This window comes from Dendrobates tinctorius, unplaced genomic scaffold, assembly GCF_039654945.1.
Source record: "Dendrobates tinctorius isolate UK_male_01 unplaced genomic scaffold, ASM3965494v1 ptg000098l, whole genome shotgun sequence".
NCBI classification, from domain to species: domain Eukaryota; kingdom Metazoa; phylum Chordata; class Amphibia; order Anura; family Dendrobatidae; genus Dendrobates; species Dendrobates tinctorius.
The window spans coordinates 17,048,594-17,059,219 of record NW_027361766.1 but is presented as its reverse complement, the minus strand read 5'-3'; the positions used below and the strand labels follow the sequence as shown (position 1 = coordinate 17,059,219).

At 40.8% G+C, this 10,626-nt stretch overlaps 1 protein-coding gene across 1 annotated transcript in view; it reads left to right on the top strand.

Annotated features, from left to right (window-relative positions):
• Window positions 1-626: 626 nt before the first annotated feature.
• TRAF3IP3 (TRAF3 interacting protein 3) overlaps window positions 627-10,626 on the top strand; it is a 159,773-nt gene continuing 149,773 nt past the window's right edge. Inside the window, exon 1 of the mRNA XM_073587133.1 lies at window positions 627-752. The gene's annotated coding sequence lies outside the window, so the exon portion shown is untranslated. The remainder of the gene's footprint in view (window positions 753-10,626) is intronic.

The following is a 10,626-nucleotide window of genomic DNA, read 5'->3' as shown; positions in this document are numbered from 1 at the left end:
CTTGGGCGGTGAGTATGCCGGCATCCCTGCATGAAGGAGGAAGGGAATCATGCAGGGGCGCCGGCAATACACTATGTAGTGTCCCAAGGAAAGGTGTTACCTGTGACTTAAAAGTGTCAGGTACAGCACAGGTTAAGAGCATGTGCTAGAGGTATTCCACAAGTTAGTAGCATGGGCCAGAGGAATACCTTTAGGGGCTCTTTATCAGATTACAATGGTAGCTGATATCACTTTATAAATATTGTCAACGAAAAATTGTACTCTTAGAATTTTTTTATGAAAAGTTTTTAAACTGATTTATATTGACAATTTGTAATTTTCTATGATGAATTTAATAAATTATAATGGGGGCATGGGTAGAATGATGGGAAGGATTCAACACAACTTTAGTAAGCCCTAGTCATGTTTTCTATAATAAAGAAACTTAAATTACACAACTAACCCAAATGCTGGGACAAACACATTTCCAACATGCATTCATTAGCACAGCAGGCAAATAAGGAGTTAATGTAATTAAAAAAATGACAGTATCACCTCAGCAAAGAACTGAAAGGAGGAAAGAGTAGGGGAGAAAAGGCGGAAAGTCTGAATCTTGTGGCTTTCTTAATTTCCTGTTTAAACAAATGCACGCTACAATGTGACAAGAGAGCGAGGTGTAAAAGTGTCTTATCTAGACATCACTAGGAGCTGTGAGAAGTGCATCCATATAGAGAGGCTGGACCTTGAATCCATTACTTCGCCGAGCAGTGCAGGTAACCATTAGATGTCATTTATAAGGGGTTTATATGGTAGAATCAGGGAGGTGGAGCGGCTGTAGCTATTCTGGAATGGGCTGGACTCTTGCATTTCTACTTCTGTATTTTCATTTTCTGTTATGACAGAAGAACCGGTTGATAAATTCATGACTGCATCAGAGAAACAAAAGAATGTTCTAATCTGCTGCAAATCCGAAAAGGAAGACGACATCTGATGTTTTCTGTTGTTAAATGATACGACAGGCAGGTTGCCTGACGTCCGTAGCAATCCTTAACTGACCAGTATGGCCTGTTGTGAATATATATTATTTTTTGGAGCACATATCAGATATTATGGAATTGGAAATATTAACTAACTGCATTAACACCCCCTCCTAATAAATGATGTCAGTGCCTAAGGTAATACATATAAAGCTTAAATGGCATTTATTTCTGTACATAATTTTGCAACAAGTGCATTATTTTCCCTAAGAGCAGATATATATTGTATCAATGGTGGCTACTATTGGCTGGGTAGCCACATGCGGCTTGTCGGCTTCTTTTATGGCTCCTGACTATGCAGGCTGATGATAAATGTTTTCAGTATTCATGAGATAGTCTTGGATTCAATCCTTTTCCATAGATAACTCTGCCCTGATTATCATAGATAATTGATCAATTGAGTTATGCAGTGCGGGCCTCTCCATAGACTGACATGATATAAGTATAACTACAGTTATTTGGCTGCTGACTGGCTGTTCAAGTATAAATGAAGTACAGAAAGGTATGGGCATGTAAAAAAGGGTGCAGTATTATAGAATTAACTCTGGCTCATGTGTATGGGCACTGATAAGCCATAACCATAGTGGCATGTACAAGTTTGGGCACCCCTGATCAAAAGTACTGTCATTGTGAACAGTTATAGCAAGTTGAAGACGAAATTGTCTCTGTCAGGGATTTTATTTTGTCAAGACTTTTTTAATCCCACAAATTCCTAATATCACAGGCCAGGAAGGTCACGAGTACCACCCGCTGTGATCTTTGGAGCGAACAGCTCTCTGCTGCCCTCCCCGGACAATTACACGATTGGCCGACGATCAAAGGAGAAGGCAGCAACCACCTATTCGCACCACTAGGCCGGTTATTGGAAAACTAATGGCGATCGTATGGTCTATACACCTCTGGATACCAACACATGGATTATGTGTATATACCCCAGTACGGTCAACGCTAACTCCACACTAACCCCAGACTACTCGCCGCCACTACCAATCTGTCTGTCAATTGGACACCGCTTACGGTAGCTTATCACTTCGAGGCGCAGTTTACAGGACAGAAGGAACAGAACTATTACATTTTATATTTAATCCAAAGGGAGGCAGTCATTATGAAAAATATACAAAAGATTTTAAAAAGGAGACAAAACAATACAGAATAAACAGGTACAAAGAAATTAAATGGAAAACTTGCTACGCCGATCACAGCGTGATGGAGGGCCAGTACAGCAGAGGTGACAGTGCTATGAAAGGAGGAGAGCCGATAAAGTGGTTTGTAATGTGACATAACTAAACTCAGCTGCACTACTCCCTCCCTACATTGATTCATGCAGGAGGATAGTGTCATAATCCAGGGTGTATCTGACAAAGTAAATGGATAAAGTGAACATTTGTCTCCTTTGGCTGTGTGCCAAAGTGGTGTGATTGCCCCCGGTGGCCATTAGAATTATTGCACTGTGGTGTCGTTTGTTCTAAGTTGTCCCGGTGGTGGTGAGCGGTAGTGCACTTTAGTTTCTTTGGTTAAGTGCACGTAATTATAAAACAGGTGTGATGCTCTATAAGAGTGTCAGGTGTGTTGATCACTGTGGGTGATAGTCATTCACAAGTAAGCCTGGGTGAAAATGGAGCTGAACAAGAGTCCTGGGCAGCCCAATCAGAGGGGACGAGTGGCAGCTATGGAGTCTGCAAGGAGTGCTGGCATGGATTGGTGGAGTCCAACGATGGGGTCTGCTAGAAGGGCTGGCATGGCGTGGTGGAGTCGCAGTTTATGGTGTCAGCAGGAAGTGCTTGTATGGCTTGGTGGAGTGGCGACTATGGTGAGAGTTGCACTCAGCTTGCTGGACTTGGTTGCTGAAAGCTGGACTCAAGCATGCTGGACTTTTTGGCAGAAAAGTTGGACTCAAGCATGCTGGACTTTTTGGCAGAAGCTGGACTCATCTTTGGGACTTTGTTTACTGGGCAGCTGCAACTGGTGGTGGACTCTGCTCCAAGGCTGCACTATGGTGATGGATCCGGTTATGGTGATGGATCCTGTTGGAGGAGAAGATGCACGCAGGTGGTGGGGCTCTGTTGCGGGGAGCACAAGCAACAGAGCAAAAAGCTAAGTGGTGTCCCCCTGTATTGTCATTTTCCCTTATGTGTGTCTAGTGCAGTGGTGGGATTAGTTTCCGCACCAACCAATTCCCTAGTGAGGGTTTAGGTGCAGGGCGAGTCAGGGTTTTAAAGTTCATGTGCGTTGCCTGGTGCGGAATCGGCATAGGGACTGTTGAGCAGTGTCGGGCCTGTCGGGCACTTCTCCGTTCCCTATTGCAGGGCCCCATTGTTATTGTTACCCAGGTTTCCCCTTTATTATTTAAATTCGCCTTACTGGAGGCGGGGTTTCCAGACTTTTGTATATATACGTGTAATATCTAAATTCGCCAGTTGGAGGCGGTGTATCCAGCTGCACGTCTTATTATTTAAATTCGCCCCACTGGAGGCGCTGTATCCAGGGTCACGTGTGTCATATGGGTTCACTTGCGGTACTCGCTGCGTCCAGACACACATAACCATGACAGATAGAGCAGGAAATCAGAACTGTACCATTACATCTCATACATTGAAATATTTGCACTAATCTATTGGGGGATGTATTCTTGATTTTGAGTGTTGTTGCCTGCTTATGATTAGCAAAACCAACAACATGGAGGCATAAAAGAGCCGAAATGGCAGAGAACATTATGCCCATAAATATTTTAGTAAACAATGTAATTTCACGTACAGTGAATATAAATAGTCATAGCAAGGTGCTACATAATTTGCATGGGTGCACGTTGAAATTAATCCAGCAAATTAAAAATGTCACGGTAACATAAATTGCAGGACAGAAAAAAAGTTAATAGACAAGAGTATACTGAGTGTGTCATACAAAGTGCCTTACTGCTCAAAGAATTAGATATATAAAGAATTACTTTGGTGCTTACATGTATTGAAGTTGGTAGAGACACACTCGGGTCCCTACGAAACTAGTGATAACACCCACTTAGACATAAAGTGGTGGTCTGAAACCAAAGGTGAATTTCATATAGAATGTCTAGCTATTTATTTAGTAATCAATTTAAAATTCCCTTCTGTTCCCTGTCTACTCTAACTTCCTATCTGTTTTTTTTTTTACTTTCACCAGTGCTACTGTCACTTCTGCAGCTGCTGTCCCTGCCCTGAAATGAAGTGTCACCAATGAAGTCTGTTTTGGGGGCTGGTCTCTATTCTCCCTGCTTGCAGTGTTCACTACCTTTCAACACGCACTACAGTACACTGTCTTGCCTGCTCATCACTTCTTTTTAGAAACAACAAGGGAGCGCAATGTCAGTAAACATTTAAAGAAATATAGCACACAGAGTGCATACTGATTGTTCTGCCTTCTTCCACGTATGACGCTGTGTGGATTCCAGCATACGGCTTAACCTTTCATCCACTCCCAGAAACAAGACTGTATGGGTTCTTAAGTCTATATTTATTGGGATGATATGGACAACAATGGGAGATGATAACAGATGGTATAGTAGAACACAGTAGTAGATAATATCAGAGGTTGTTGAACACAGTTATGGATGATTCAGGTAAAAACTATAAGAAACAGATAATGCAGCATGTCAGTACTGGTAGACAATATGCAATACACAAATACTGGCAGGTAATCACAGCAATACAGGGTATTATCACAGCAGTAGTAATGATACAGGATGCTGTTATATCGGTAGCATGCATTATAATAGAAGCTGAGCAATATAACATACACAGCAGTAAAAGAGAAAGATATCTAAAACAACTAATGGCTGCCAGCTTTGCACTCACTGACAAGAGGATGCATATCCAGAGGATGCATATAACTAACATGCATTGCAAACATCATGAGGAATGCATTATGGCTTCTAACACAGATGCATAGCATAGTTTACATAAATGCATTAAACCTTACCGGAATCCACTTGTTATAAGCAGTGGTTTTGCAGAGAGCTGAGCAAATGTGAGCTACTCAGAAGATGGCTGAAAATGGTTACATGTTGTTGACCAGGGCAGGAAGAAGGGGCAGTTCTGAACAGTTAACCATTTGGGGGAACAGAAGATTCAAAACACATGAATAAAAAGAAGAAAGGCAATTATGACACCTAATGGCCATAGCTGGGACAGCACTTAAAATATCTTGCTGCACAGAATGGGAAGAACACTGATTATGGATCGGAATTGCTCTATTGAACAGGGACTAGCCCAACCACTGAAATACTGATGACTCTTTATTTCAAATTTCAAGGTAGGTTCAGCAGCTGCAGCATTGATCGCAGCCCAGGCCTAATAAAAACTTCCCATTTGAGTATCCCTGCATGAAATCAGGATTCTCAAACAAAATATTGGGGGAAGTAAAAAAAAAAAGAAGGACCATAGCGTGAGCGGGAACAATAGGAAATTTGTAATTATTAAATTAAATAGGCATTTAGTGTTAGACTCACCTTTTGTTTTAGAGCACCCAATTAACAAAAATTTACTAACAGAGCCAAATAGCATGATTGTTCATATTCCCACAACGAAGAAGCAAATTAAAAAAAAAAATTTCCACTTCGCAGCAACTAATACAGTATCCCAGCTCCCTATGTGCAGTGCGCTACATTTCTTCTTATGTGCCAAATTCCAACCGAGCATATCACTCGGCCATCTTCAGCGCTCCAATTAAGAATAAATAGGGGATAGCTTCCAAACTTGAGAATTCCTCTATCAAGGGATTCTATTAGGACAAAATGCTCAGACCAATCAGAGCATTTTGAATGGAACATAGCCCAAAGGCCACATTCACACATTGAGTATTTGGTGAGGCTCTTACTTCAGTATTTATAAACCAAAACCAGGAGTGGAACAGTCAGGGGAGAAGTACTGTATATTAGAAATGCATCACTTCTGTATTTATCATCCACTCCTGGTTTTGGCTTACAAGTGCGGAGGTAAAATACTGACCAAATACTGAACGTGTAAACGTGGCCTTATTCAAATTGTATTTTTAGTGTCCAAAAATCTGGTGCTATATTTGCCAGAAACCAATGTATCTATCTTCCATCTATCTCCTATGTCTCCATGATTTTGATTATGACCATTAGGCTGCATTAAAGTCCTGTCTTTTTGCTAGCACATTTATAGGAAACTTTTAAGTTAACAAAGTAGCCACTATATGTACAAATATTTTGAATTAAAGATATTCACAATACAACATTTGTATATTATTAATCAATTCTCGACATAACATACATGAACAGCACACTGTGTACACCTATCCTATGGATATTTGATAAATTTAACATGACAGATGGCCCAACCTCTGGGATGATGAGCTATCCCGAGATGAGGGGTTCCAAAGTCCCCTGTTTGAAAAAATCAGTAGTACACATGTGTGACCACTAGAGATGAGCGACTTTGCCTTTTTTAGGGTCGAGTCGGGTTTCATGAAATCGGCCGACTATCGGGAAAAGTCGGAGGTCCGACTGAAACACGAAACTCAAATGCAAGTCAATGGGGAGGCAAAGTCGGCAGGGAGTGGAGGACAGTAAACACCTACAGTGCCCATTTCAATGCCAACGACATCAATTCTTATTACTTAAGCTTGTCAAGCTTAATTTACTTATAATAATAGATATGCATTGAAAACTGTGGGTTATTTGGCTAAAGTTGTGGGGGGGGTAGGGCTGGCTCCAGGTTTTCGTGTGCCCCGGGTGAAAAAGTGTCAGTGGGCCCCTTTAACACATACCCCAATTCATGATGCTTCGATACGGCAGAGAAATATAGGTATAGTACAATGACAAATACTTCACTTCTTACATTACATGACTGATATCTATTTTAAATTCTGCAATAGCTCAAAAACTGGACAGTATATTCCTCCATACAGTATTATGGCCACCACATAGTGCGTCATACAGAATACTGAGCCCCATATATTGCTCCATACAGAATTATTGGTCCCATATAATGTTCCATACAGTATATGATGAGCTCCACATAATGCTACAGTATATGATGGTCCCCATATAATGTGCCATACAGTATAAGACGGTCCCCATAGAGTAGAATGAGCCCCACATATTGCTCCATACAGTATAATGAGTCGCATATAAAGCTCCATACAGTATATGATGGGCTCCATATATTGCTCCATACAGAATGGGCTCCATATAATGCTCCATACAGAATAGGCCCCATATGTGCTCCATATAATGCTCCATACACTATATGATGCCCCATAAATAATGAACCCCATATGATGCTCCAGTATATGATGCTCCAGTATATGATGGTCCCCATGGATGATTCTCCATTGTATGATGGGCCTATATAATGCTCCATATATAATGGGCCCCATATGATGCTGTAGTATATGATGGGTCCCATGGATGATGCTCCAGTGTATGATGGGCCTATACACTGTGTGCAGAATTATAAGGCAAATGAGTATTTTGATCACATCATCCTTTTTATACATGTCCTACTCCAAGCTGTATAGGCTTGAAAGCCAACTGCCAATTATGTAAATCAAGTGATTTGCATCTCTGTAATGAGGAGGGGTGTGGTCTAATGACCTCAACACCCTATATAAGTTGTGCTTAATTATTAGGTAACTTCCGTTCCTTTGGCAAAATGTGTCAGAAGAGAGATTTGACGGACTCTGAAAAGTCAAAAATTGTGAGATGTCTTGCAGAAGGATGCAGCAGTCTTGAAATTGCCAAACTATTGAAGCGTGATCACTGAACAATCAAGCGTTTCATGGCAAATAGCCAACAGGGTCGCAAGAAGCGTGTTGATAAAAAAAGGCTCAAAATAACTGCCCATGAATTGAGGAAAATCAAGCGTGAAGCTGCCAAGATGCCATTTACCACCAGTTTTGCCATATTTCAGAGCTGCAACGTTACTGGAGTATCAAAAAGCACAAGGTGTGCCATACTCAGGGACATGGCCAAGGTAAGGAAGGCTGGAAAAAGACCACCTTTGAACAAGAAACAGATAAAATGTCAAGACTGGGCCAAGAAATATGTTAAGACAGATTTTTGTAAGGTTTTATGGACTGATGAAATGAGAGTGACTCTTGATGGGCCAGATGGATGGGCCCGAGGCTGGATCAGTAAAGGCCAGAGAGCTCCACTCTGGCTCAGACGCCAGCAAGGTGGAGGTGGGGTACTGGTATGGGCTGGTATCATCAAAGATGAACTTGTGGGACCTTTTCGGGTGGAGGATGGAGTGAAGCTCAACTCCCAGACCTACTGCCAGTTTCTGGAAGACCCCTTCTTCAAGCAGTGGTATAGGAAGAAGTCAGTATCGTTCTTGAAAAAATTTCATGCAGGACAATGCTCCATCACATGCATCCAAATACTCCACAGCGTGGCTAGCCAGTAAAGGTCTAAAAGAAGAAAAAATAATGACATGGCCCCCTTGTTCACCTGATCTGAACCCCATAGAGAACCTGTGGTCCCTCATAAAATGTGAGATCTACAGGGAGTGAAAACATTACACCTCTCGGAACAGTGTCAGGGAGGCTGTGGTGGCTGCTGCACGCAATGTTGATCGTAGACAGATCAAGCAACTGACAGAATCTATGGATGGAAGGCTTTTGAGTGTCATCGTAAAGAAAGGTTCTGGGTTGTATCCTGGTCACAAACGGATCATGCACTAATAAAAAGATTTTACTTCACCCTCTCCCTTCTTTGCGCTCCGTTTGTGACCAGGATACAACCCAGAACTGTAACCACTTCCTCTCATGAGGTACCTGGCTGGAGCTGCAATTTTAAATAGCGCACCTATTCCTTGACCGTCTCTACGTTGTCTGATTGTAAAGAAAGGTGGCTATGTTGGTCACTTTTTTTTTGTTTTGAATGTCAGAAATGTTTATTTCTAAATTTTGTGTTGTTATATTGGTTTACCTGGTGAAAATAAACAAGTGAGATGGGTATATATTTGGTTTTTATTAAGTTGCCTAATAATTCTGCACAGTAATAGTTACGTGCACAAGCAGATATCCTCCTAAGATAGCCAAATCTAAAAAAAACCCACTCAAACTTCCAAAAATATTAAGCTTTGATATTTATGAGTCTTTTCGGTTGATTGAGAACATATATTGGCATGTATAAGTATGGGCACCCTTGGTCAAAATTACTGTTGTGACCAGTTAAGCAAGTTGAAGATGGAATGATCTCTAAAAGGGCTAAAGTTAAAGATGACACATTTTCTCTGTATTTTAGGCCAAAAAAATTATATATTGTCATTTTTTACATTTTAAAAATTACAATAAGGAAAATAGGCCAATGCAAAAGTTTGGGCACCTTGCATAGTTAGTAACTAGTAGCCCTCCCTTTTAAAAATATCACAGCTTGTAAACACTTTTAGTAGCCAGCCAAGAGTCTTTCAATTCTTGTTTGATGGATTTTCATCCATTCTTCCTTGGAAAATTCTTCCATTTCTGTGAGATTCCTGGGTCGTCTTGCATGCGCTGCTATTTTGAGGACTAGCCACAGATTTTCAATGATGAGTGAAAAACCTTTAGCTATCGCCCTTTGAGGTAGTCTATTGTGGATTTTGATGTGTGTGATCATTATCCATTTGTAGAAGCCATCCTGTTTTCAAATTCAGTTTTTTTACACATGGTGTTATGTTTGCATCAAGAATTTGTTGAAATTTCAATGAATCCATTCTTCACTCTACCCATAAAATGTTTCCTGTGCCATTGTCTGCAACACAACTCCAAAGCATGATTGATCCATCCCCATGCTTAATGGTTGTAGAGATGTTCTTTTCCTGAAATTCTATGCAATTTTTTCTCTGCACATACCTTTGATCATTGCGACCAAAGAATTTTATTTTAACTTCAACGATTCACAGGACTTGTTTCTAAAATGCATTGGGCTTGTTTAGATGTTCTTTTGCATACCTCTGATGCTGAATTTTATGGTGAGAATGCAGGAGAGGTTTTCTTCTGATGACTCTTCCATGAAGGCCATATTTTATAAGGTGTCTCTGAACAGTAGGACAATTACCACAACTCCAGAATCTGCTAAATCTTTCTGAAGGTCTTTTGCAGTCAAGTGGGGGTTCTAATATGCCTTTCTAGAAATCCTATGAGCAGCTCTCTTTGAAATTTTGCTTGGCCTTCCAGACCTTATCTTGACCTCCACTGTTTCTGTAAACTGCCATTTCTGGATTACATATTGAACTGAGGTAAGGACAACTTGAAAACGCTTTGCCATCTTCTTATAGCCTTCTCCTGCTTTGTGGGCCTCCACCATTTTCATTTTCAGAGTGCTAGGCAGCTGCTTAAAAGAACCCATGGTGGCTGTTTTTTCGCACAAGGTTAGAGGAGGCTTTCTTTCTAAACCTGTGGAATCTGCATCAGCTGGCCTTTCCTAACATTGAGGGTGAACAAGCCATAACCCTTACAGGCTAATTAAGGTCTGAAACCTTGGTCAAAGTTATCTGAGCACGCAAATCTCCAAAGGTGCCCAAACTTTAGCATCAGACCATTTTTTTTTTTGCAATTTTTAAAATGTGAAAAAGTGACAATGTGTATTACTTTTTAGCCTAAAATACAAAACAAATGTGTCATCTTTAAC